We start from the raw sequence: 6594 nt of genomic DNA, 5'->3' as shown, positions 1-6594 counted from the left end.
CTTTCTAGCTCTCTATCCCTCTCCCTTTCTCTTTGTAAAAAATCAATAAAATATATATTTTTTTTAAAAAGGGAAGCTGAGAGCTTGGTGGGGGATCTCAAGGTCTTGACTGCTACATCTGATCACATCTGAGCCACCTTTTTGTCTGGAGCACATGCAGTATGGGCTACTCAATATGATTTGAAACTCTCACATCTTCCAGGAGATAAAAATTACTGTAAACCATGTAATAAAGAATATCCATTTTCTCACCCAAGAACTTAAAAAGACTCAACACAAAGTGCTCCCAAACTGACTGTCTGATCTGGGATCCCAGAGGGGGAACATGTGCTGTGTTTGGAAGCAACTGCTGCATATTTGTTCCCCCAAACTTCTCTGAACTCTACGTACTAGTATAAACAAGAACAATCGAGTTGCTAACAAAGAAATTCATCTGTTGCTACTGTAGATCTGACCCCATCACTGAAGGACCTTTCCGTACTAATCTACTGGATTCTACTAGATTGGTTACTGTCTGGTCTCAAGTTCAGGTTTTATTCCTTATTACAACTTCTAAAAATTGTTTTTTCTGCTTGTTCTTATATGTATCCCCCTGATTAAATGCCTTGTCTCCTGAACCCTTCTTACTTCCAGATCACTGTCACAGCACAGTAGATGCTTTTTCCCAAGAACAGCATCAACAAGCTCTGGCCGGATAGCTCAGTTGGTTAGAGCCATGGTTGGCAAACTGCATCTCGCGAGCCACATGGGGTTCTTTGGCCCCTTGATTGCGGCTCTTCCTAAGCCTTAGGAGTACCCTAATTAAGTTAATAACAATGTGCCTACCTATATAGTTTAAGTTTAAAAAATTTGGCTCTCAAAAGAAATTTCAATCGTTGTACTGTTGATATTTGGCTCTGTTGACTAATGAGTTTGCCGACCACTGGGTTAGAGCATTGTCCCAATACGCCAAGGTTTTGGGTTCAACCTCCAGTCATGGCACATACAGGAAGCAGCCAGTGAAAGCATGGATGGGTGAAACAACTGATTCATGTTTTTCTCTCTCTTTCTCTGCCCCCTCCTTTCTCTTTCTCTATACAATCAATAAATACAATTTTAAAAAAAGAAGAACAGCATCAACAAGAAATGCTGACTTTGTGAACTCTTTCAGGGAACCTTGACCAAAATTCCACAGAAATTATTCTAATTCCAAAGATAGTTCTAAGGCAAACTACGTTTGTTTGACAAGGCCAATAAACACAGAGCCTTCTCTTTTGCCCAAACCTGCTGACAAAGCCAGGTACAGACCCTCCAATTTTCCACTCCATCTCATTATTGACTAGAACTGTGCATCAGGTTCGATTAGCTAAGATTAGAACTCTTTTTTTTTAAAATATATTTTATTGATTTTTTACAGAGAGGAAGGGAGAGGGATAGAGAATTAGAAACATCGATGAGAGAGAAACATTGATCAGCTGCCTCCTGCACACCCCCCACTGGGGACATGCCCACAACCAAGGTATATGCCTTTGACTGGAATCGAACCTGGAACCTTTCAGTCTGCACGCCGACGTTCTATCCACTGAGCCAAACCAGTCAGGCAAGATTAGAACTCTTGTTCCTCCTGAAACTTGCTAACTACAGAGTAAACAAATTTCCTGTTTAGATATCTGATTGAGACATCTCCTGCTTGCAAAACAACCCTTACTGTAAGTCTCCAGTATATTACATGTTAATTTCTTTCCACAAGAGTCTGAGGCAAAACCATGCCACTGAGAACCTCTGAGACTCAGATCTGGGGGACTCTCCATATTGCAACATCAACCTTTTTACTTGTCCAGTTTTTGTCTTTGACAGAAGCTATACAACTATTCTCTGACTGTTAGGCAGGTGGTCTGTCTGGAGAGACTGTGAGCTACAGGGGATTTCTGGAAAAGATTGTGAGCTACCATTTAACCTCAGCTTTATTTAGCCCCTTGCTACAAGTGTGTTTTGTATAGACACCAAGATGTGACTGGACCTCCTTTAACTGACTCTGCCTTCACCCAGTTGAGACAAATGTCCCATCTAGCACATACACAACACACATATACACACAATACAACATTGATAAATAATGTAGACTTCTGGTAAAGCTTTCCTGTAGAAACAGAAAGAGGGCTAACTTGCAGACTACCAAGCAAAACCTCAAAGTAAGTTTTTAAAAATATATTTTTTTATTGATTTCTAGAGAGACAGGAAGGGAGAGGGAGAGAATCATCTCTGTGACAGCAAAGCATCAATTGGCTGCCTCCCACACACTGCCCTCCCATCCCCGGGGCATGTGCCCTGACCCAGAATTGAACTGGCAACCTTTTGGTGCATGGGACAATGCCCAGCCAACTAAGCCACACTGGCCAAAGCCAGTCTTTTCTTAAACAACTGGTTGTTCAGTTTTTAAATGGCACCTTTTGACTCTCACCTATTACCTATATGCAGTCAATGATCTTTTATTTTTCTTGTACTGTCTCCATTTTTCTCATTTTAAAACTTGCATTCTTTCTATTTGGCACAACATATGTTTACATTTATTCTTTGACCCATGTCCCTATCCTTATTTTAGTCTTAGCTCTACCATTACATATATTAAATGCTCACCATTAGTTATTTTGGTAAAATTTCCCCATCATCTTTTGTTTAGATGAAGTTAATTTCCTACTTGGTTTTCCAGGAAGAGCATGTGAGAACAGTACAGCCCTCATACTTGAAGTATAGCTCAGCTACATATAAAATCCTTGAATAAGAATTTACTTACATTTTTCTTGAAATGATGTCCCATTGTTGCCTTAATTTTATGTTGCTTTTGAAGTATTCTTACCCTCATAAGCAAATAGATTATTTTGCCCGGTGGCCTTAACGATTTTTTACTTTTCCTTAATGTCCAACAATTTTGCTAAGTTGACCATTTCAGGTCAATTTTTACTATTTCTCTCTTATTTACACAAAGTTCTTGGATTGTAGTTATAAGCATTAGTCCTGTTCCTTTGCTTTGTTTTTTCTCCTTTCAGGAGTCTAATAAGATGTATGTTAAATCTTTTCTGCCTGTTTTCCATTTTAAGCACTTTCTCTCTTGACCTGTTTTATTTCTTTATGTACGTTTCATTTCCTTGGTTGTTTCTTTTTCTTTTTCAGTGATCTGTATTAATATTCCACTTGAATCTTTTCTGCCTTGGACAGACAGTGGTAATTCTTCATTTCTGAGGTGGTTTTGTTTTTTCCTTCAAACTTTTTTCCCCTGATTTGATCAACTCCTATGGCATTCCTTCCTCTTTTTGTCCATTTCTGTTCTTAGGTTTTGAACTTCTGATCTATATTTGGTAGGTATACACATACACATATACTTATCCTATGCTTGTTTGAGGATATTTAATTTTATTTTGTAACTGTACTGTATTTTGAGGGAGAATTTTCATTAGATGAAATGTTATAATTTACCTTGTCTGTTTTCTTCTTGAAGTAGTTTTGTATTATGTTGATTTGACTTTTTAAAAATGGGCTTTTTTTGTGGATACTTTCCTGGTTGAAAAATGTGTATTTTGTCAGTATAGTGAAGTGCAATTTCTTCAGTAGGTGTTTTTGTGGTGGTGGAGGTGGTGGTATATATGTGGGGATGAGGAGGGGTGGCTGGCATGACTTTTTCGTTTCTTACAGGATCCTTAATTTTCCCCTTGTATCCTTTCCCTTCACTGCCATATCTTTAAAGGACACTACTCCCTTGTCAGCGAAGCTGATTCTTCCTTAGAAGCAATACTTACCTGAAGCTGACAATTCTAGTCCCACTCATTTTCAAGTCTCTTTTCCTATAATTAGTATTATAATCTACCGAGGTCCAGACTGTATTCAATATTATAGCACTTAATGTTTGACATTTTCTTTCAGGGTTTGATTTTGCCCATGCTTTGTCTATATCTTCCACTCTCCTTTTCTCTTTATTAAAGATTCTCTGAAGACTTGTCTCTCCCACTCAAGATCCAGTCTTCCAGCTTTGTTGCAATTTGATACTTATCATTATTCTAGTAATTTGATGTTTGTGGTGTCTGTCCTCTACCTCCTAGTATGGCTAAAGGCATGGATCATGTGTAATTTCATTCGTATTCCTTTTACACCTAATGGTTTTTGAAGATGTGTGGAGAGATTCTGGTTTAGGCATTTGCCATTATCTTTTAGACCCCAAGCATAATTTATCCCGTTATCTCTCAAAAGAACTTGATCTCTGTTATAAGCATCTCCAATTCATTCATTTTCATGCTTTCTAATAGTCTACTAATTGTACAATGTATGTATTCATTCTCTTATTGATACTTACATTGCATTTAGTATTTCACTATTACAAAAAAATTCTTCAAAGAACATACCTGTATAAATGTCTTCATTTACTCATGCAAACATTTCTCTATGGCAGTGGTTCTCAACCTGTGGGTCGAGACCCCTTTGGGGGTCGAACGACCCTTTCACAGGGGTTGCCTAAAACCATCGGAAAACACATATATAATTACATATTGTTTTTGTGATTAATCATAATGCTTTAATATGTTCAATTTGTAACAATGAAATTGGGGGTCACCACAACATGAGGAACTGTATTAAAGGGTGGCGGCATTAGGAAGGCTGAGAACCACTGCTCTACGGTATCTATTTGCATACACCAAAAAGTGCTGGATTGCAGAATAAGTGCACCTTCACCTTTACCAGAAACTGCCTAATTGCTTAAAAAAATGACTGTAATAATTTATAACTCTACGAGCAGTACTAAGGGAGTTCTCATTTTTCTACACTCTTGTTATAATCAAGGTTAACATATTTGTAGATCTGAAGCATGTGATGTATTATTTTGTCTTTTTAAAAAAATATTTTTTTATTGATTTCAGAGAGGAAGGGAGAGGGAGAGAAATATCATTGATGAGAGAGAATTATTGATCAGCCGTCTCCTGTACACCCCCTACTGGGGATAGAGCCTGCAACCTGGGCATGTGCCCTTGACTGGAATCGAACCTGGGACCCTTCACTATGCAGGCCGACACTCTATCCACTGAGCCAAACCAACTAGGACTATTTTGTCTTAATGTGCATTTACCTGATGATTAGTGAAGGTTTGCTTTGTCTTTTCACCTTCTTTTCCCATTTTTTATAGGGATGTTGTGTTTTCTTATTTAGTTCTTTGTATATTCTAGAAATGAACATTTTTGAAATTCTATATTTTGTAAACATATTTTCCAAGTTTGTGCCTTACTTTTAATTTGCTTAAAGTTATATAGAAGTTTTAGTTATATTGTTAAATCTATCAAATGCTTCCATTAACGTTTGTATTTTTAATCCTTTGATCACCAAAGTCATGAATATATACTTCTGCATTTTCTTATAAAGTATCTTATTTTGCCTTTCATATTTACATCTTTACTCACCTGTAGTTTATTTTTGTGTATAATGCCAAGTAATAATTTAATTTTTTCCTGCGTGGATTTGAGCTCCAGAATCACAAATTCGTATTTACAAAGGCTCCTCATCTGCTCAGTTATGTTCAAAACCAGCTGATAAGGTCTTTCACAGTATCTTTAATCACATCCTTTGGCCTTATCTCTCACCACACCCTCCCATTTTCTTGTCAAACTAGATTCCTTATTGCAGTCACTCTTCTTGAAATATGCCAAAACTACGCTCTTATTCTCTCCATACATCATGTTCTCTTCCTGTCGTTTTTCCTTACTGAACTGTAAGCTTCTTGTGAAAAAGACAGTATCCAATTCATCTTTGCATCTTCAATACTTAGCAGTGATTGCGCGGATTTTCAAATACTTTTCTTCAATTTTATTCTGAATTTAATTTGGGCCTTATAGGTGGGCACTTCCACCCAATATTATCCATATCAATACATTTACTCTTTCACACACAGAGAAAAAGTTTCCTGTCTTTTACCTACGTACCATGAAACGAGTGGTTCCAAATCTTAAAACTTTAAAAAGAACCCTCACAATACTGTTCATGAGCAGGAACCAAAGCCATCAGATCTGCCTCGCGTTTACAGGACAAAGTCTGCGGATGGCGCTAATGGTGACGTCAGTGAGCACCTTCTGAGGGCCTCGCCGGGACTCGCCACTTCGCAGGAGATGCCAGGGGTCGTCCCTCCTCCACTCAGCTCTTAAGTGAGTCGATGCGCTGGGAACATGTTCACCTCCATCGTCCTTCCCTTCCCAGGCGCTTCTTTCCTCCAGATGCCTCGACCCTGCAAAGAGGTAACAGGATGTGGACATGACCTCCGAAGTCGCAGCCTGTCCTTCCATGGAACGCTGGCGTGTCCACGTGGCGGTTAGCATTCCTGGCTACAGAGCCCCGGCCTGTGGAGCAGGAGCCACAGCTGGCGCAAAGTTCTCAGGCGCCTTCTAGAATCCCTCGCCGCCTTTCAAGCTGCTGGTGACCAGCCGATGCCGAACGGCGGGCGCACCAATCGCGGGTTAGCGGGTGACTGAACGCGGTCTAGCCATGCGGCTGGTGAGACCATGGCGCCCCTGGAGTCCTGCGCCCCTGGAGTCCTCCGCCTCCGTCCCCGCTCCGAGGCCTCCGTGCGCGCGCGCCGGGACT

The sequence above is a fragment of the Myotis brandtii genome, unplaced genomic scaffold, assembly GCF_000412655.1.
Source record: "Myotis brandtii unplaced genomic scaffold, ASM41265v1 scaffold1053, whole genome shotgun sequence".
NCBI classification, from domain to species: Eukaryota; Metazoa; Chordata; class Mammalia; order Chiroptera; family Vespertilionidae; genus Myotis; species Myotis brandtii.
Note: the sequence above shows the minus strand (reverse complement) of the source record.